This window comes from Enhydra lutris, unplaced genomic scaffold, assembly GCF_002288905.1.
Source record: "Enhydra lutris kenyoni isolate GAN:26980312 unplaced genomic scaffold, ASM228890v2 scaffoldscaffold31, whole genome shotgun sequence".
Classification (NCBI taxonomy): domain Eukaryota; kingdom Metazoa; phylum Chordata; class Mammalia; order Carnivora; family Mustelidae; genus Enhydra; species Enhydra lutris.
In genome coordinates this window covers 8,926,390-8,948,133 of record NW_019154115.1, presented here as the reverse complement: position 1 = coordinate 8,948,133, position 21,744 = coordinate 8,926,390, and the positions used below count along the sequence as shown (strand labels likewise).

Below are 21,744 nucleotides of genomic sequence, written 5' to 3'. Positions count from 1 at the left end.
GACCTAGGCTTTCTGATTGTTATGCCCAAGTTTTTGCGTCTGAGAGACTACCAAGGAGCCAACACCGATGCAATCACACGAGGGTTTATTTAACAAGCTTAAGCTTGGGCCCAAGTATACCCAACACAGCGGAGCAGGGACTTGGACCCCAAGCTTAGTTAAGGCAGGGGTATTTATGGGTTCCTGTTCCTAAAGCAGGGTGGGAATTCCTGTTCCTAAAGCAGGGTGGGGGTCTCTGGAACTAAAGCAGGGTGGGGCTTCTTAGAACTAAGGTGAAGTAGGGGAAAGTTCAGCCCTTGGGCACAGGGGTCTGAGATGGCTGCCAGAGCTAAGATGGCTGTACTTATGCTAAGGCTAAACCTGAGGTGGGATGGCCTTAATTTTTCTCGGCCTCCACAGTGATGTAGCCTTAGGCAACTATTGGCCATCTGATGAATCGTCAGGGATCCTACGCTTCTGGACAGCTACTGACCCCAGGTCTCTGAAGCCCCAGAAACCAAAACCGTGGATGGGGTGGAGGGTGTACTACTGTATTTTGTAGGAACTAATTTTTAAAAAAATTTTATCAAGTTATTCATGGACATAGTGTGACAAAAAGCCATTACTCCCCTCCCCCAGCTCATTTCCTGCTCTGCAGAGACTGCTTTCAAGTCTTGTAATTAGGTGATTCTTGCTGGTAGTTACATCTCTTGTCTCTAAACAACATACTGGATATGTCTATGGTCAATTTTCAGTTTTAAGCATTATTTAAATGCCTATGCCTAGACACTTTACCACGGAAGAAGAGAATTTTAACTCATTTCCTCCACATCTGCCTCTACCACACGTGTGTGCCATTTCTGGCCCCTACTCTCAAGTTCTGTCATAGTTTTAGTTAGATCAGTACGTCCTGGGCTTGTTTTTTCTTTACATCTTCCCTCTGGGGCTGGGCGGATTCTCCAGAGAGCATTTGAACCACCCGCCTGTGGAGAATGCCTGTGTTCTGGAAGTTCCAGAGTATGTGTGTGGGGGGGTGGGGGGATGCGGAGGTATCTCAGTATTTAGAGGACTGCGTTCTAAGCAGACTTCCAGTATTTTTAGCCTTGACCTTACCCTCCCCTCATCTCCAGCAGTGTTTGGGGCTCTGAATGCCTGAGGCTTTCTGTAGATTGTGTGATAAACTGCTTTTTGGCTTTCCCTAGTGGCAGGTAAAGAGTCATCTTTCTCAGGTCTGCTCCTTAGTTACCTCTTGTCCATTTACTTTCTAGCTTCCACATTTTGTTGCTGTTGTTTTCACTCATTCTCTTTGTCCTTGTGAGTTCATGTCTAAAAGAAAAACAAAACAAAACCAAACCCCTCTTTTTACTGTTATGTTAGTGGGATTTGGGGAGGTAGCTGACCTAAGGTGTGTGTTTGGTACGCCATCTTTATCCTAAAGTTGGAAAGACATTTTAGAAAACTTTCACTGTGGAGAGTCAAAAAAAGTTTGTGTTGCTGGGGCGCCTGGGTGGCTCAGTGGGTTAAGCCTCTGCCTTCGGCTCAGGTCATGATCTCAGGGTCTTGGGATCGAGCCCCGCATTGGGCTCTCTGCTTGGCATGGAGCCTGTTTCCCCCCTCTCTCTCTGCCTGCTTCTCTGCTTACTTGTGATCTGTCAAAAAAAAAAAAAAAATTGTGTTGCTCCAATGGGAAGATCACTAGTTCTATGAGAAATGGAAGTTTTACTTCTATGTGCTACTCAAAATGTAGTTCTAAGACTAGGACTACCCATCCTACCTGGGTATCACCTGGGCCCCACCCAAACTGATTGAATCAGAATTAGCATTTTATCAAAATCCCTAGGAGCGTCCTAAGCATGCTGAAGATTGAGAAGTGCTAATATGAAGTACTTTACTCAATTCCTACTGTAATTAGGATAAGCTAATTTTAATGCATCTTAATCTAGGACTTAAAAATTTTGGTATATTCACTTACTAAATTCTCCAAATTCTAGAGGTTGCTGTGAATAATATAGAGGAGTATGTAAGTTTTCATGAATAAGCATCCTTTCTCCCTTTATAAACCATGTCTGTCCATCTGAGTCAACATCAGATGTGAACCCAAAATTCCATGTCATTTGCCATGAGAGATTTCAGACTGGTTCTATTCAGGCTTTTTAAGCTGCCCACAGTTCTTGAGGCTGGTGATAGGGTTTTATAGATTGGGTAGGTTGAGTTTTCAGTCACACATCAAGCTGCCAAAGTTAGAGGGTGGCTTCCCCTGAAGGCAAAGGATAGATTAATTAGTTTAAGCCCAGCCTCTGTCACAGTGACAGGTATATGCTCAGCAAGTGATTGTGGGATGAGGGAACAAAAGATACAATTCCTGTCTTCAAAATATTCACCAACCAACATAACTTGGATGTCACCATGTAGGGTTGATCAGCTCTAGGGAAGAGTAAGCACAGAGAAGGGGCATCTAATTTAGCATTACTGGCAGAAGGAGCCAAAAGGCTACGTGATTTGGTGAGCCTAGCTTGGTGCGTTTAGAGCAGCGGCTGTCAGTTTAGTGTTTATTAGAATCACTTGGTGGGCTTGTTAAAACAGAGACCCTGTCACCATCCTGACAATTCTGACTCAGTGCACGTGGGGTGGGCCCAAGAATGTGCATTTCTAACCACATCCCGGGTGATGCTGATGATACTGATTTCACATTTTGAAAACCACTGGTTTTAGAGAATTATAAAGAGTTCTTGTGGCTGGAGTCAGGGGACAGGGAATGGTGGGTGATACTGAAGGCAGAAGTCTAAGGAGTAGGGATTTCATTAGGGAGCTTGTGGGGGGTCTGGTTTTCCAGAGGAGAGTGGTGGACACCCATTTGCATTTTGGAAAGATCATTTTGGGTGTGGTGTGGAGGATGGATCAGCAGCAGGGCTAGGTTAGAGGCCAGGAAATTAAGTAAGTGGATGATCATAGACATCCAGATGAGAAATAATAAAAGCTTGGAGTACAGGTGGGAGGAGGAAAGACCCCTAGAACTTGGTGGCCAGTTGGAAGTGGGAGGGGAAGAGGGGGAGGAGTCACAGTGGACCATCAGCTCTCTGGCTGGCTTGGTGTTGGGATTGTGTCACCAAAACCAGGAAGAGAGGGGGTCTGAAGCAGGGTCTGGAAAGAAGAGCAAAGGAGGTAAGTCAAGGACAGGACATGTTGAGTTTGAAATGCCAGCAAGAAATCTGGGTGGACCTCCCAGTGAAGAGTTTTCTTTCTGGGTCTGGAGGCCAGGAGAGGCCTGGTAAGTCATCTAGCCCTGTCCCTTCAGCCACTTTCATTTGAACTCCTGTGTTGTTTGATTGAATCAGGCATTGCATTTGTGAAGAAACACTACTGTATAACCTTTCAGGACCTGAAGAATGCAATACTTTTAAAGATCCTTTCTCAAGAAAACAAATATTCTACTCTTTTGATTGGGGGAAAAGAAAGAGTTGGAGTACCAGTCTTCTAACACCAGAAGAGGTTAATACAGCTCCCTTTGGTCTGAGAGGCCAGTGGAATTGGGTTTTAGTAAGCTTGAAAGGAGCAAAATCACTTGACTGGTCTTCAGGCCATATGACGAACAGCTGAGACTAATTAGCTGGATTGTGGATTTTTTACAGAGATGCCTGATTTTGAAAGTTGTTGGAGTGGACTGCTTTTCAAAAGACTCTTTTGAAAAACTTTTATAAGCAGGCGATTCTGACTTTAACATTTCTTTTTGTATTACATAGACAAAAAGTAACCTTTTTGAAGAGGACATGTGATTGGACGTTGTCTAATTGTTGAAGTGTTGGGAGCAACGTTTCTAAAGTTTTAGAAAAACCACCAACGACTTATACTCCCTCCTTCAAGGTATGGTTTTGTGTTTAAATATGTATATAGGGGCGCCTGGGCGGCTCAGTGGGTTAAAGCCTCTGCCTTCGGCTTTAGTCATGATCTCGGGGTCCTGGGATCGAGCCCCGTGTCGGGCTCTCTGCTCAGCAGGGACCCTGCTTCCCTTCCTCTCTCTCTCTGCCTGCCTCTCAGTCTGCTTGTGATCTGTCAAGTGAATAAATAAAATCTTAAAAAAAAAATAGAAAAGAAGTATGTATATATACATGTTTTTTTGTAGAGGTTTCAAATTCTGCCATGCCAGTTTTCATGTACTTAGAGTATGTTCAATTTACCATAAAATACCACTGCCTGTGTTAACTTTTTCTTTTTAAACCAAAGACTCTAAAACACCTGCTTAATTTCTGGGGGTGTAGTTTGAAAATTTTCAAATACCATCGGGTATATATGAATACTGACTGCATTTTTCCTTTCTTTTCTTAACTGTAATAAAGTAACATAGGTTTTTATTCTCAGATAATATGTTTTCTTATTTAAACTCAATTAGCCAGTGTACAGTACATCATTAGTTTCCGGTAATATGTTGAATAAGAGAGCTGATCAAGGAATGAAATTGCTCTAAGAGTCTTGTTCATCCTCTGAGGATTTCACAAAAATTCCAGCTTATTGGGATTTTGTTTTTAATATTGTTAACAGCTTTAATGGAGAAAAGCTTTATCTAAATATGTGTTTTACCATAAGGTATATTTCTTCTATGAATTAAATTTGCTCCCAAAGAATTGTTAATTTTGTTAGGTTTTGGGGTAGTATTGTGGTTATGTAAGGAAAGGTCGGTATATTTTGTAGGTGCTTAGTGACAGGACGCAGGAGTGAAGGACCTGGGGGTGGGGTCTCATGAGGTTTCATGTTCATGACACAGTTCTCTCTCCTTCCGGGTCTGTGTGGGTTTGCCAGGATTGCCCTGACAAAGTGCTACAAACTGGGCAGAAGGGTGTTGGCAGGGTGGGTTCCTTCTGAGGACGATGAGGAAGAATCCGTTCCAAGCCCCTCTCCTTGGCTTGCCGATGGCCGAGTCTCCCTGTGTCTCATCTTCTCGTCTTCCCTCTCTGAGTGTCCTTATATGAAGAAGGAGTTTGGAGGCAGACACTCAGGTCATACAGCTGATTAGTGTCAGCGTCCAGGCAAGTCCCGACTTCCACTCCGGGATGCTGACCAGTTCTTGGTTTTGTTTTCTTTGCTGCGAGTCCAGGCCTTTCTCGTAGGAGTGAATCCAGGGCCCTGATGATCAGAAGTAACTATGGGAAAAACCTTAATTAAAAGTCGACTTTGTCTGTCTAGATTCTTGGATTATAAATTTAAAAAAAAAAATTTTTTTTTTTTAAAGAAAAAGTGTTGTGGCCAGAGTGTTTATTCATGAGGGCATCGTATCCATACACCGTCCAGGTTGGAGTTCATACATTCCAAAGGAGTTTATCCCCATCTTGATTGCTTTCTGTGTCTCTTACAACTTTCCCCTTGTCCTTTCCAGACACAGTGTTCAGTGACCCAGCAGCCATTAGAAAACAACAACATGATTTTTTTCTTTTTAGTTGCTGCTGCTCACAAGACAGGAACTGTGGCAGCAAATGCTGATGAAACCTTGTGGCCAGGAGGATGGCACCATAGCAACCGAGACCTGCGCCTTTGAGCGGGTCCCAGAACCCAGGCTTCTCTTGCTGCTGTTCCAGTTTCCGTCCTCTCAGAGACCCTCAGCACCCGAGTGCTGAAAGAGGAAATGCCCACCACTTCCCTCTGTTTCTGTTTTCTCCTTTTAGGATTAAAGCTTCCTGAGACCCCTTTTCATCTTTGGCTGTCCTTCCTTTCTTTGCCCTCTGCGCTTGGTGGATTTGTAGCTAGAGCTCAGGGCAGAGCACAGTCAGGGCTGATGAGTCACATAAAGCCCCTTAAAAACAAAGGCTGATTTTTGCAGAAGCCGTAATTCATTTGTGCTGTCTTTGCAATAGGACGTCTTCCAGCTTGCTTCTGTGCTCCTGGGGTTACCGCAGTAAGGCTGGGGCCCTGCCCTCTGGCCTGGGTGTGTTCTCTGGGGGCTGGAGGGTAGGGAGGGAGGGAGTGATGAGTGAGATCAGCAGTGCTGCTCAGGAGAGGAGTTTGCATTGCTGATGATTCTCTGGAGGCAGGAGGCACCTTGCTCACACAAAAATACCGATCATCCTTCCAGGAACCCAGAACATCAGTTTGTTTGTTTGTTTTCTCCATTTCATACTCCTTTAGGTTTCTCTTCTCCCTGATGTTGTCTGAGCAGGGAACCTTTAGCTATGAATGCGAGATTCGTCGCTCTGCAAATATTGAATGGATCCCCTGTTTGCACAAGAAGGAGAAAGTCCAGATGTCTTTAAGCTGCCACCTCTGTGCTTTGGTGACTGTGGACTATTGTTTTAAAAATCTCTTCCTAGTGTCCTTCTTGGGTCTTTCTTCATTCTCATTGGTCCTCTCAGCTCTCCCATGGCCTCAGGAAATCAATTATGTTCGTAACTCTAAAATCCATATTCTTTTTTTTAAAGATTTTATTTTTTTGACAGACAGAGATCACAAGTAGGCAGAGAGGCAGGCAGAGAGAGAGGAGGAAGCAGGCTCCCCTCTGAGCAGAGAGCCCGATATGGGGCTCGATCCCAGGACCCTGGGACCCTGGGACCATGACCTGAGCCGAAGGCAGAGGCTTTAACCCACTGAGCCACCCAGGCGCCCCTAAAATCCATATTCTTAACACTGATTCTTCTTTTGAACCCTAGTTCTGTGTTCCATATGCGAGTTAAACGCAACTCCCTGGATGGCCAGCATGTCTAAGGGACATTTAATTGATCATGTCTGGTACACTGTAGCATTGTAGTCGTGTGTCTGGATTTGAATGCTGGCTCTACAGTTGATTGGTTATGCGTCCTTGAAGAAGTTATTTAACCTTTCTGTGTATCAGTCTTATTATCTGAAAATTAGAGCCCTTATAGGGTTGTTATGAGGATTAAATAAGTTGGTATTTTATTTATTTCTAAAGATTTATGTATTTGAGAGAAGGAGAGAGAGAGAGAGAGAGCACAAGCAGGAGGGACAGAGTGAGAAAGAATCCCAAGCAGATTCCATGTGGGGTGTGGAGCTTGACTTCCATATCATGACCCTGAGATCATGACCTGAGTTGAAACCAAGAGTCAGATGTTTAACCGACTGTGCCACCTAGGCACCCCTAAAAAAGTTGGCATTTTAAAGGACTTAGAAAAGCACTCAGTAAGTGTCAGTTATAATAATCATAATCTCAAGTCATCTTTTCCTGTCTTCATTAACAATAATACCATTAATTCTGTTAATAAAGCAAAAGTTTTGGTTATCTTTAACTTGTATACCAGTCAGTTAAGAAGTTATACTGATTTTTTCTACCTACTAAAATATGTCTTGAATTATTCCTCTTCTTTCCCACTGTAACCAACCCAAGTCAAATCATCACCTCTCCCATCCCATGCTGACCCTCTGTTGTGTATTCCCAGTCTCCACGGGCTGCCAGAAAGATCTCTCTAAGGCAGACACCTCGTGTCCCTCTCTTTTATCGAAGTCTGCAGTGGCTTTCCATTGCAGAGGATAACACGGACTTTTTACATTACAGAGGAGTCCTTTCGGGCATCGGTTGCAGAGTCTCTTCCACCTTTCTAGCCCATCTGGACACATCCTCTCCATGGCCATGCACCTGAGGCTCCCTATGGGCACCCATACCCTTCTCCCGCTTACACCTCTGCAAGTGCCAACATCTTCACTCCCACCCTCCCAGGCTGTCACGCAGCACTTGCTCCTCTCTCAAGGCTGGAAGCCTCGTCTGGGTGCTGTACTTCGAATGCCAGACAGCCCTTGCCCAATGCCATCAACAGTTATTTACACCTTTCAGATTAGCAGCAAAGATCATGTTGTTGATAACTTCTGTTGTCTTTAATAGACGATGCTTATTTGGCATGTGAAGTCCTTTGTCACCTCGCTTGGTGAGCTGGTGATTTTTGTCCATTCACATGTATCGCTTGTCCCTTGGTGTGTGGTTTAGTCCTTGACCCAGATGCTACTCTGTGAAGTTTTCCTGTTTCCCCTGCCAGGCATATCGGATGTCTCCCCTTCCTTCTAACCCCCTCTGCCCCAGCCCTTCCACCCGTCCAGCATTGTGTGCATGTTTGTTACGGTTCTTGTTTCACTGTTCATTCCCACAGAGAGTGCTTCTGTTAGACTGTTGCTCTTCCAGAGCTACGTTCTCAGCGTTTCACATAGTGATGAGTGCAAAGCATGTTCTGGATCCTGGTTCGTTAAATGCATGATGTTTTAACTCATGTGCTTATGGGCTGGTGCCTGACTTTAATCATCAGAACCAGGCTCTCCTGGAGTGCCTGCATGGCTCAGTCATTAAGTGTCTGCCTTTGGCTCAGGTCATGATCCCAGGGTCCTGGGATGGAGCCCTGCATCAGGCTTCCTGGAGAGCCTGCTTCTCCCTCTGCCACTCCCTCTGCTTGTGCTGTCTTTCTGTCTCTCTCTTAAAAAGCAAAAAACAAACAAACAAAAAAAAACAAGAACAACAACGACAAAAAAATAGGCTCTCTCTCCACAGTTGTGTCTTTTGATCATTGTCCTAGGCCAGTCTACTTATCAAACTTGATTTGAGATTATTAACACTTTCTGTGTTGGTGTTTGTATGTCATTTTGCATTGAGGGATATTTGGTGTAGGTTTCTTGAGAAGTACTTCCAAACCTGTCCCAGGCAGTACTACCCTTCCCAACATCTTCCTACGCTGTAGAATTTTTATCATTTTTGCATTTGTCAGTTGAGCCAAGTTTATTTTCCTCTAAAAAAATTTAAATATTCTGCTTAGACTAGCTCAAAAATCAATTTTAAATCTTTAATAGTTATTAAAAGTGTTTAAAAGTGATTAAAGGTTTGTGGAAATCAAAAAATGAAAATGTACTTTTTTTTTTTTTTTTTTTTTAAAGATGCTGTAAAACTTACTGCAGGCAGAGGCTGTAGGTCCTTTGGAGTCGGATATAGACTCCAATGCTATAAACACCTGTGAGGTTTAATTTGTTTTTCTAAGAACTAAAGATTCTAGAGCCTTGTTACAGAGTTGCTGGCTGATTTCTATTTCTTTTGTAAGTGTCCCTTTTCACTTCTAGAATACAACTTGTCTGACATCCTTGGTCAAATAGATGCATTTAATGGAATTAAATGAAACAGATTTCAGGATAATTGCATAGACCAATGAAAATCTTTGGAGAAGTTTTTTTTTTTTTTTTTTTAAAGTACATCCTAAATAATTAGAATTTGGAATCTGTAGAGTTTAGAAATGTGGTTTCAACTTCTTTAATTTTAAAATTAAGATGTTGTCACCTTTTATAAAGTAATAAGTTCACACTTTTGCTAGCAGAGGGGAGATAGCAGATTGGGTAGAGCCTAGAGTATAACATTTCATACCCATCTTTAGTCATTTTTCCAAGTATCTGGTGAGGATCTTGATTTTCTTTCTTTCTTTTTTTTTTTTTTTTTTTTTTTTTTCTTTTTTAAACTATAGCTTCCTGGGTTGCATATGTTTATGGGCAGTGGGGTCAGATGGGGGGAGTGTGTGCATGGGGTTCTGGATCTTTCAGCCTTTTTTCCCCTCTCCTGGTCTACACCATCGGACTATAGAGTGTTTCCCCCCACAGAATGCTAGCCTTACACCTACGGTTTAGGACTGCAAAGTACTTAGAGACCTTCTGCATCCCAAGTCAGCAAACCTCCTCATCCACTTCTCAGAAACCTCCTCTCACCCACCTGACCATATCTAGGTTAGGTGTTAATCTCAAGGGATCCTTTCATTATGCCTACTATAGGTACTCTTGGCATCTTGTGTCAGTGCTCTGAGACCTCCATTAGATGGTTAACTCTATGAGGACAGGTGCTTTAGCTGTCTTATTTGCATTTTATCACTTTGCACAGTGTGTGGTGGGTACTCACCTATTAAATGAATAAACAAACATATAATCCCTGATTAAGACAGAACCTACGAAAGAACCAGACTTTTCCAGAGCTGTAACACCCCCTGATGCAGCATGGCAAAAATCAGACTTGTTTACCCTGCTTTAAACAAAAGGAAATGCCTATATTCTTCCCTCTGTCTCTGGATTGTTTGTACAAATTAAATCATCATTGTGGCTGGTCAGGTTTGGGTTGAGGTTCTGAACCAAGTTTTGAGGTATGGACTGACTCTTCTGACTGATAATGTTAAATTACAGAATGTGTATAAGCAGTACTTTGCATCTTTCCAAATCGCCTATTTTTGAAATTTGTTGCCTCCAATTGCTAGGTGTTGTAATGGGGGAACTTGAGCTCTAGTACTTATAGTCAAGAATAATTTTGAAAAGACAATTCAAAAGATAGCTTAATGACTTTCTGATATTTCTCTAGGGGGTGGAACACTATTTCAATTAAAAAACTTGCTATGATAATTCTGCCTCTAAGAGACTGCATCTCAAGTAACTTTTTTTTTTTTTTTTAGCTTTTTTTAATTTAGCTCCAAAAAAGAGCAACTTATATAAATGTATTGTGTTATATTTGAAGATTAGTTTTGGGTAATCACCTCAAATACCTGGCACTTATTAGACATTTCATTTTTTTTATTCATTCAAATATGTATGAATGACTCTGAGAACTCCAGCCTTCCCCACTCCAGGAATGACAAGGAAGAAACAGAATGACTTTGAAAGAAAAGTCTTGGGTAGAAAGTATAAATCAAGAATAGAAGTTAAGGGGCACCTGGGTGGATCAGCGGGTTAAGCCTCTGCCTTCAGCTCAGGTCATGATCTCAGGGTCCTGGGATGGAGCCCCGCATCTGGCTCTCTGCTCAGCAGGGAGCCTGCTTCCCCCTCTCTCTGCCTGCCTCTCTACCTACTTGTGATCTCTCTCTCTGTCAAATAAGTAGAAATAAATAAATAAATAAAAGAATAGAAGTTAAGAGAGTTAAAGAAAAAAGGAGACCAGAAAGCTAAAGATCAAAGGCAGAATGTAAAAGCTTATTAGCTAACACACTGAAGGAGAAAAATTACCTAATTTTCTCAATAGAAGCCAAAGCAAAATAGTAACTAAAGCCTTATGACATTGGCCCAGGGATAGTAAAAATGACCAGGAACAAAAGAGAGAGCCCTGAAACAGATCTGCCCATATATAGTGAATCTCTAGGGAAAGGATAATTTTTTTCAATGAATGGTACTAGGACAATTAGATATCCTTCAGGGGAAAAAAATAATGAAATTGGATCCCTACATACACCTTAAAAAATTTCCAGTGGATTGAAGACTTAAATGTGAAAGGCAACATTTAGGAAAATAATATAGGAAAGTATCTTTATCACTTTTGGTAAAGAAGGATTTCTTTTGGTACTTGAAGATTAAGAGCCATTAAAAAAGTGAAAAGATGGGGTGCCCGGGTGGCTGAGGTGTTAAGTGTCTGCCTTAGGCTCAGGTCATGATCCCAGGGTCCTGGGATCCATGGATCAGGCTCCCTGCTCAGCGGGAAGCCTGCTTCTCCCTCTCCACTCCCCCTGCTTGTGCTCCCTCTCTCACTGCTGTCTCTCTCTGTCGAATAAATAAATAAAATCTTTTTAAAAAAAGAAAGAAAAGTGAAAAGATGAACTACAAACAGGAAGCAGATATTTGCAACATCTGTAACTGACAAAGGACTAGTATCCGGAATTTATTAAGAGCACAATAGAAAAATAGGGAAAGGGTAGGCATGTGTTTCCATAAGAAGAAATTGAATGGCCAACAAATTAAATATGCTCAACTACATTAGCAATCAGAGAAACGCTAATTTAGATCACTGATGTGTTACCATTTTGAGAAGTCGGACAACCACCACCAGATCTTGGTAAAAGTGTAGCTGGGGGTGTAAAACAACTATATCGGTTAACTATTTGGCATTATCTTGTATTATGAGCAGGTACATACCTGTGCTCCAGGAATTTCACTCTTTGGTACCTATCCTAGAGCAGAGCTTCCTCTTCTGTATGTCGTGAGTTGGTTTAGAACTCCTCCTTCTGGGGCGCCTGGGTGGCTCAGTGGGTTAATCCTCTGCCTTCAGCTCAGGTCATGATCCCGGGGTTCTGGGATCAAGCCCCGCATCGGGCTCTCTGCTCAGCAGGGAGCCTGCCTCCACCTCTCTCTCTGCCTGCCTCTCTGCCTACTTGTGATCTCTCTGTCAAATAAATAAATAAATAAAATCTTAAAAAAAAAAAAAAAAAGAACTCCTCCTTCTGCCAGGGTGGGTGGGTAGGGTCTGGCATAGTTGGAGCCCCCAGATCTGTTGCCTTTGATCATGAGCATTTGCTCCAGGTTGTCATACAAATAAAATAGCAGGAAAAAGGCTAGGAGGCAATTTTCAAGAGACACTCATGCTGGCAGACATCAGGAGACCTGCACATGCGTATTTATAGCAGTATAGTTTTAAATGAGAACAAAACATGGGGGGCACGTGCTTTAGTTCTGCTAATTCTCCTCTGAAAACCCACAGGCATTAAATAATTAGAGATGGGTTTTGACATGTCATTTCTTAATATCAGTGCTATAAGCGGTCATTCTTTCAAGTCAAAGGGAGGCAGAGAAGGAGGCTGAATGAAAATGGTATTACTCCTGGTCAGTGTGTGTTTTCATCAACAACCCACTTACATGGGTGGTGTATGATGATGGACAAGGGTCTGAGTTTTGAAACTGAGTGAATGGCTTAATGTCAGCTTCCCAAAGGAGAGAATGCTGTGGAGGCAAAATGACATCCAGCTCTCTTCCTGACATTTCCCTTTTACTCATTGCCAGATAAACTACCTTACAACAGAGGAATGCAAACAAAATTTTGTCAGAACAGCAGGGACTGGGGCACCTGGGTGGCTCAGTGGGTTAAAGCCTCTGCCTCTGGCTCAGGTCATAATCCCGGGGTCCTGGGATCGAGCCCCACATCGGGCTCTCTGCTCTGCGGGGAGCCTTCTTCCTCCTCTCTCTCTCTCTGCCTGCCTCTCTGCCTACTTCTGATCTCTGTCAAATAAATAAATAAAATCTTAAAAAAAAAAAGAACAGCAGAGACTGCCCACCATGTCCTATGTAATTTAGAGTTTGGCCGAGAATCCCTGCTGTGATCCTTCTTCTGTGGTGGCTATAGTCAGGGCCTTCTTTTTTGACCTTTCACCATTGGCCCTTCTGCATCTATCCCAAGGACAGAGATAAATGTGGGGCCATAGGAAGGTAGGTAGTTTTCAGGCATTTCTCTCTGTTGTGTCTTTGCTGACCATTTAACACGCCACCTGTCCTAATCCGATCTCATCATCTTTCCCCTCCAAAAACCTGATGCCCAACATGAAAACCTTATGTCCACTCCAACTTTTTCCCTTCCCCCACTTCAATGGCCTGTTGCTGACTGCAGTAATGGGCAATACTTTGACCCCTTTGCTGTCTGGTCGCTCAGTTTCATTCTTTTTTTAAAGACTTTATTTATTTATGAGAGAGTGAGTGAGGGAGGGTGGGAAGGAGAAAGGGAAAGGAAAAGCGGACTCCGAGCTGTTGCAGAGCCCAATGTGGGGCCCGATCTCAGGATCCTGAGATCGTGACCTAAGCCGAAACCAAAAGTTGGATGCTTAATCAACTGAGCCACCCAGGTGCCCCATCCAGTTCTATTTTTTGGAGCTCTTTGTCTTTGCTGCTTTCTCTTCTACCCACTGTGGCACTGCATTCTATTATTTTTAAAATTAACATCTGTTGGATTCCTTCCACATCATTCCCACTGCTGGTGCCCTTGTCTAGGCTCTCATCTTTAAGGACTGAGAGGAGATACAAGGGATTGCTGCCACCATGACCCCATTTAATTTTCACATGGTTAAGCCCTGGACTCTGAACCTAGAATCAGAGAATAGAATGTTTTCTAGGAAAGATACCATGGAGTGGAAACCTCTTATTTCATATTTGAGGAAACAGACCTGGAGAGGGATAGTGACCCATGGTGGGTTGCAGAGCCGGAACTTAGAAACCCACACACTGATGGGTTAGTCGTCCAGCCCTATTCAACTTGCCATGTGACCTTATATTTGAATTTGTAGTTACTTTTGAATTTTGAATTTATAGTTACTTGTCTTATGTCTCTCTGACTAAACTTTTAGGGGAAGGATTATTTCTTCATCATATTTGTAGCCTTCGAAATAGTTGACAGGGCTTCTCAGTGCTTGTTAGATTGAAATCAAAACATGCCTGTGCACCAAACATGCTTTTTCTTTCTTTCCTATTCCTGACTACCCTGCTAAATTCTTCTTGGGCTGGAAGGTACTCAGCTCAGGCTCTGGCTCTTGCTTGAAAGCTTGGTCAGATAGTTCCCTCTTTCTGACCTCCCAGGGTCTATTTGTCTTGTCAAACCACCGTCTTCCAGGTACCCAGCAGTTTGCTCACATAATGTATTCTTTAGTCCTTCCAGTAGCTTTGCTAAATAAATATTTCCATATTGAGGAAACAGCCTGGGAGAGGTTATGTGACTTGTCATAAGTCACACAGCTAGGAAGGAAGTGACAGAGTTCAGGTCTTCTGACTTCAACTCCTTTGCACTTTTAATGTCCTGTGCTGGGTGGTCTGCATGGCATACTAGACATTTTGCTTCCTGATTTTCTTATTTGTCCTTTGTTGAAAATTAGTTCATTTTGTTTCCTCATCCCAGTTACCAGCTTACTGAGGGGAGCGGCCGGGTCACATATTTCTTTCATGCCCTTCATAGTTGCTAGCACAGTAATGGGCAACATATAAGTTGCTTATCCAAATGTGTTGAGTTGAACACAAATACAATTTAATTTACTAAAAAAGAGCAGCTATCAGTGGAGCCCCAAGATACTCTTTTGGGTCACTCCTGAGTGAAATCAGCAAGGAACAGAGGGAACCAGAGGAAGGAAGAAGCTGTTAGAGAAAGCCAGATGGTAAACACAATTAGCAGTTGAATGACAGTCTGGTGATGTGGGGTGGGGGACAGGCAACACACTAGAAGATAGTCTTCAGGAAATGTGCAAGTTTACTGGAGAGTTGAGACACGTTCGTGGGAAGGGAGAGAAGTACTTCAAAGCAGCATAATACTCCTGTAAGTTAAGAAAGATAAAGCACTCAAACATAGTGAGAAAATTCTAGTTGAAGGGATATCCAGAGTAGGATGTGGCTTATGAAGACAGGTTTCCAGGGTAGGAGTGGAGTAGTAGAGGAACATTTGGCTTAATTTGTGGTTATTGTATTAACTACTGAGGCTGTGAGAGAAGGAACATAGGTAAGGAAGTTTCCTTTGAAACAACTTCCCTTCCTTTTTCCCTACTATGGCAATCAATAGGGCCTCACCCCGGATCCCTGGTGTGAGAAGAGCAGGGAACCCAAAAAATTATGCATGTCATCTGTGCATGTGTTGTGGTGACCAAATCTGTGGATGTTTCTGGCACTGTCTTGTTGTACGTATTCTTATGTATTTGCCCCATAAATTAGTGAGATGCTTTAGAAATTGCAATACTTTGACAACTAAACTATACTTCCAAACTATATTTCCTTTTTCTGAAAGGATCACAAAAATCCACTGACCACAAGCCCCAAGTTTGGCTTTGGAAAACCACACTGCATCTCCTGAGTTCTTAAACATTTTGCATCTGGACAAAATGAAAAACCTCTTCTGCTAGAATGGACATGAAAAATGTCCAGTTTTCTAATAGTAAAAGCCTACATGTGTTCTTTTATGAGCTTCTGTCTTCTGCAGAGAACATAAGATTAAGTCCTTTTATTTATTTATTTATTTATTATTATTATTTTTTAAAGATTTTATTTATTTATTTGACAGACAGAGATCACAAGTAGGCAAAGAGGCAGGCAGAGAGAGAGGAGGAAGCAGGCTCCCTGCGGAGCAGAGAGCCCGATGTGGGGCTCGATCCCCAGCACGCTGGGATCATGACCTGAGCCGAAGGCAGAGGCTTTAACCCACTGAGCCACCCAGGTGCCCCAGATTAAGTCCTTTTAGATTGGTGGTAATAGGGCTTTAATATCTGTTCCTTCCGGTGTCAAAATGTTCACAGTTTAGAATTATTTTGCAGCAGCTGAAGGAACGTGTATCTCCACTACTTCGAGGCACCAGCAATTAAGGGAAATAATTTCAATTATTTAAAATAAGGGAAATTAGGAAAAAATAAGGGAAATTATTTCAATTATTTAAAAATTATAATTTCTGTGCAGTGGAATCTGAAATGTGACATTCTGGGACATTCATATCGGAATTTTTAAGGTGATTTCTCCTTAAAAATTGATTAGTATCATTGGGGTCAATTGTTAGTTTTAGTTTATTTTTAATGCTTAATAGCTATATAGCAATTGTATTTTTGTGTGATAAGCAAATATATATGGAAAAGTTCTAATTTAAAAAGGATACCATTGATAACATTGTTTTGTTTTGTTTTTTTATGGAAAGGTAATTCCTGAGGTCAAAATATTCAGCTTACAAACTTTTACAATCAAATTTGTTGGTATGTGGAGTTAACTTTATATTTTAGGAAGTGGTCTTATTAAAACATGTTTGTAGAATTGTGGGATCGATTTTTCATGTGTGACTTATAACAGCTTTTCTTACTACTTTACAGTCACCTCTCATATATAGAATCTCATTTCATCCTTAATAAAAAACTTAATATTGTTTCTTTAATGTCCTCTAACCACTCAAACAAAATATCTGAAGTCATTGCTTATCAGTTTCTTATAAACTCGTGGATTCCTACATCCTCACGGTGGTCTGTCATGTGCTTCATACTCCTCTTGTCTGTAATTTTCTTTACCCTCTTAGCTTGTTCTCTTGCTGTCAAAATTTTTATTTTGTGTTAGTAAATCTATATGGAGATTTCTTTATCTGCTCCTTTTAAAACAAGGCTTTCTGGATTCTTTCTGAGTGGCCATCGTGCCCACTCACTTTAGACCCTATATACTTAGACTCTTGCTTTAAAATATCATTCAGGAAACAGAAGCTTGGTTCTCATAGGTGCCCTCATCTCAGGCTTGGCTAATGACAAGGACATGAATGGTTTTGGGGAACCAAATGCTAACCTGGACACTTGGGTTTCATCTGCCCAGGGTAGGAGGAGGAAACAATGAAGGAACCTGGTTGGAACAGTTAGGGAGCCTCTGTGATTGGATAGGCTAACAGGAGAGCAAGTGGTTGGAAAAAATTGCCCTGGCTTAGAAGGTAAGAGAATCTCTCTGGTTTTTGATAAAGCAACAACCACTAAGGGCCTTTTCTAGGTCTTGCTCCTTGCTGGCTGTAACGAGCTAAAAGGTCTGTCCAGTCTGTATGACTAGGGGTTCTCCTGAATTCCTGGAACACTCTCCCACCATCCATGAGCCACTTCTCCCCTTTTTGATCTGTTCCTTACCTTGTTGGTGTTTGACTTTGATGGGACTTTGACACCCTGCCTGGGACCCTCCATTTGTATTTAACCCCTTATGTCTGGAATTAGTTCTTTGTCACCTTCACATGAGGCTGTCTGCTCTGGTGGGGAACACCAGAGGCTGCTCTTTTCCTATTTTCTCATGCCCCTTCCTGCTTCCCTGGAACTCCCTAATAGTTTTAAGTAGCAATGCTTTCATATAAAAGCATTCCTCAGGACATAGCCATTAGCTGGAACAAGGGGTTCTGTGGATAAAATGTAATACTAGCAGTTTCTCCTGAATTCATAGAAAAGAAAATCAATCAGGTTAGTGGAGAGAATTTTCAGTTTTTCTCCCATCAGTATTTAAAACAAACAAACAAACAAACAAACAACTTTGTGCCTTTTTATGCTATTCTGGTTATAATTTAGTATCTAGTGGCTTTGGACATAGTGCAAAATAATATATTCTCAGTTGTTTTAAGTTTGCTATATCAGTGTTTCATTCTGTTTTCAAAACATATCTTGACTTTTGAGGGTTCCACCCCAAGTATAGCTTCTTGAGTCTATTGAGACTAACCTGGATATATTTTCTGATGGCCTTAATGTGTCCGTTTAGACTCTTTAGGAAAGGATCACCAGTATAGCTCGTATAAACATCCTTCTGCCAGGTTCCATTTTCAAGGACACTGGTTCCTGTCCCAAGGTGGGGTGTGTATGTGGGGGGGGGGGCAGTGCTGCCTCTTGGTTTGATCTGGACTTTTCCAGGACTCTTTAGACTTAGACCCAGAGCTCTTCCCTTCCTGTGAGTGACCCAATGAGCATTGTCTCCACGATTCTTTCTTATAGGCTTATCTTCCTCTCTCAAGCTTTAGGTAGCCCTTCTTGGAGTCCTCACCAGGGACACCCAATACATTTTGGCTTTTCCCTGCTGGTGAGAGGACTCCTAAGATTGTGGTAAATGGGGGAGATCTGAGAGATGGCATCTTTAGGAGATGTTTGATAGAAAAGCCTGGCAGGCTTTCCAAGTGAGTTGTCAGTCTAAGATGATTAGGCAGACAGGAAGTGTTTGGGTACAAAGGCAAATGAGATGATTCAGAGTAGGGTTGAAGGTAGAGCTTTCTTCATTGGCTTCCAAATGTGTACAAAGGAGCTCTTGTTAGTCCTTATTGGGCCACAGGCCTTGGAGGTCAGGTCTCATCTTCTTCTTTTCACCAGAAGATTCTACTCTCATTGCTTTTTTTATGTTGGAGTACCATGTAAGAGTTCATTTGAAAAAAAATTTGCTAAAGAAAGTTTGCTACTAGCTGGATCACAGTTTTCTGAGGCAGTGAAAGGTTTGCTATAGTGACATTATGTAGGCTTTCTGAGACCCTGTGCAGGAATATCCAGCTGGCTGTGAAGATACTGATTTGCTATAGATAAGAAGTAACCCAAACTTAGACTAGCTCTATCATATTTATAGAAGTCAAACAAGAAGCTCCCCAAATATAAAATCATCTCTACAGCGGTCTATAAGTGAATGTTTATTTTATGTTATTATACAGAACTGAATTTTACTGCACTTACATTCTGCTTTTTATTTTTATAATTGAATATTTTGATGTAAAGTATTGTGTTCATTTCTTATTGCTCAACTGACCTAAGAGGATGAAAGCAAATGTGCTGAACGCATGTGCCTGAGCCTTGCTATCATGTGTTGAGTATGGCTTGCGTATGTTTCTTTAAATAATTTCGTGAGAGTGGACACATGAATCCACTCTGAATTTTTTAAAAAAGAGAAAGAAAGAGAAAAAAGCCTAGTGCAAAGTACAGCTTTCTAAATTAATGACACATTTATAGAAATTTCAAATAACGTATGTGCTGTAAGGGCAGAAGCAAAAAATAGCCAAGCAGCATACGTGAGCACTTTGGAGGTCTCTAAATCTGGTATGTAAATCATTTGACTGTAAGAGTTTTTATTCCATTCAAAAAAATAACAATAAAGGGAAAACAGACATTTGAATAAGAGTTTAGATAACTCTTGAAGTACATCCATGGATCTTAGAGTTCTACGGAACACAAAATGAAGACCACAGATTTAATACCTCTTTGAGTAGGGACTGCAATGCCTTGTTCTTTTATGATGCTTCATGTTTATCTCCTTTAGGACATTACCTTGTACTTACCTTTTAAAAATAAATATCCCATTTCTTAATATACCTTTCTCAGAAAAGAACAGATAAAAGAGCAAAACATAAAGCTGTATCAGATTGAAAAACACAATTAACTAGCTAGACCTATTATGTATATAATCCTTTGTATAACAGGGTATACGAATCTTTCTAAAAAATAATGGAACATTTATGAAACTTAACAAATCTGTTACTTGTTAATTTGCAGATCACATTTACTGACCAAAATGCAATAAAATTAGAAATCAACAGCAATAGCTAAAGAGCCAACTGTGATCAGACAGGTTGATTTAGAAATTAACTGATTGGTTGTAGTTCTCAGTCCTTTTGCATAAGTAAATCCAAGGCACACCCCATTCTATAAACAGCTGCTGACACAAGTGCAAACAGTCCATTCCAAGACTGCATACTGAACAGGAGAAACAAGGAAAGACTTCCTGAGAATCAGTAAGAAGTATATCTCATTAGACCTTATCCATTAGGTGAGTTTCTTTTCTTTCCTTTTGATTCAGCTGTTAAAGAATATGATACCATTTAGGGAGCCATTCAGCACGTTATAAATACATTGCTGAGAGAGCAGACCTGAGGGGGACCAAAAAGACCTACAGCCAGCTGTCTGTACCTTACTGACACCTAATAGGCCGGGCTAAGAATCCTAGTGTTATTGTTTTAGTGGTGCTAAAGCATCAGGAAATAGTTTGATATTCTGAGCCTATTTCAAATTTTTTTTTTTTAATTCTTATATTTCTGGGATGCCTGGGTGGCTCCGTCAGTTAAACATTTGCCTTAGGCTCAGGTCATGATCCCAGGGCTCTGGGATTGAGTCCCCCCTTGGGCTTCTTGCTCAATGGGTAGCCTGCTTCTCCCTCTGCCTGCTGCTCCCCAAGTTTGTACGTACATGCTCTCTCTCTGACAACTAAATAAATAAATACAAACTTTAAAAAAAATTCTTATATTTTAAATCAAGGTGTAATACAATGTAATATGAATACAATGTATCAGTTTCAGGTCTACAAGGTGATTTGATATTTGCATATATTGCAAAATGACCACTACAGTAAGTCTTGTTAACATCTGTCACCACACATACAGGATTTTTTGTGTGATGAGAACTTTTAAGATTTACTCTCTTAGCAGGTTTCAAATATGCAGTACAGTGTTATTAGCGGGAGTCACCATGCTACACGTATATTACATCTCTATAACTTATTTATTTCATAACTAGAAGTTTATACCTTTTGACTCCCTTCACCCATTTTACCCACCCCCTCTTCCCTGCTTTTGGCAATCATCAATCTGTATCCATGAGCTTTTTTTTTTTTAATTCCACATATAAGTGAGATCATATGGTGTTTGTTTTTCCCTGTCTGACTTATTTCACTTAGCATAATATCCTCAAGGTCCATTCATGTTGTCACAAATGGCAAGATTTCCTTTTTTTTTTTTCAAAGATTTTATTTATTTATTTGACAGACAGATCACAAGTAGAAGACAGGCAGGCAGAGAGAGTGGGGGAAGCAGGCTCCCCGCTGAGCAGAGAGCGTGATGCAGGACTGAGATCATGACCTGAGCCGAAGGCAGAGGCTTAACCCACTGAGCCACCCAGGCGCCCAAGATTTCCTTTTTTATGGGTGTGTGTGTGTGTATGTGTGTGTGCACGCGTGCGTGTATGTATCTATCCCATTTTCTTTATCATTCACCTGTTGATGGATATTTAGGTTGTTTCCTTATCTTTTTTTTTTTTTTAAAGATTTTATTTATTTATTTATTTGACAGAGAGAGAGATCACAAGTAGGCAGAGAGAGAGGGGAAGCAGCCTCCCTGCTGATCAGAGAGCCCAGATTCAGGGCTCCATCCCAGGACCCTGGGATCATGATCTGAGCCGAAGGCAGAGGCTTTAACCCACTGAGCCACCCAGGCGCCCCCGGTTATTTCCTTATCTTAACGGTTGTAAATAATGCTGCAATTCACATGGGGTATACATATTTTTTTGAGTTAGTTTTTTCATTTTCTTTAACCAGAAGTGGAATTACTGGGTTATATGGTTGTTCTATTTTTAAGTTTTTGAGGAAACTCGGCACTGTTTTACACAGTGGTTGTACCAATTTACATTCCTACCAATAGTCTAGGAAGGCTGGCTTTTCTCCACATCTTCATCAAGTTATCTTTCGTCTTTTTGATAATAGCCATTCAGCAGGTATGAGGTGATACCTCATTGTGGTTCTGATTAGCCTTTCCTTGATGATAAGTGATGTTGGGTGTCTTTTCATGTATCTGTTGGCCCTCTGTAAGTCTTCTTTGGA

At 41.4% G+C, this 21,744-nt stretch overlaps 1 protein-coding gene across 1 annotated transcript in view; it reads left to right on the top strand.

Moving 5' to 3' along the window:
- Positions 1-21,744, top strand: part of LOC111153235 (RAB27A, member RAS oncogene family) — a 79,759-nt gene that overhangs the window by 13,816 nt on the left and 44,199 nt on the right. The window contains exon 2 of the mRNA XM_022512136.1: positions 3,720-3,840. The gene's annotated coding sequence lies outside the window, so the exon portion shown is untranslated. The remainder of the gene's footprint in view (positions 1-3,719; positions 3,841-21,744) is intronic.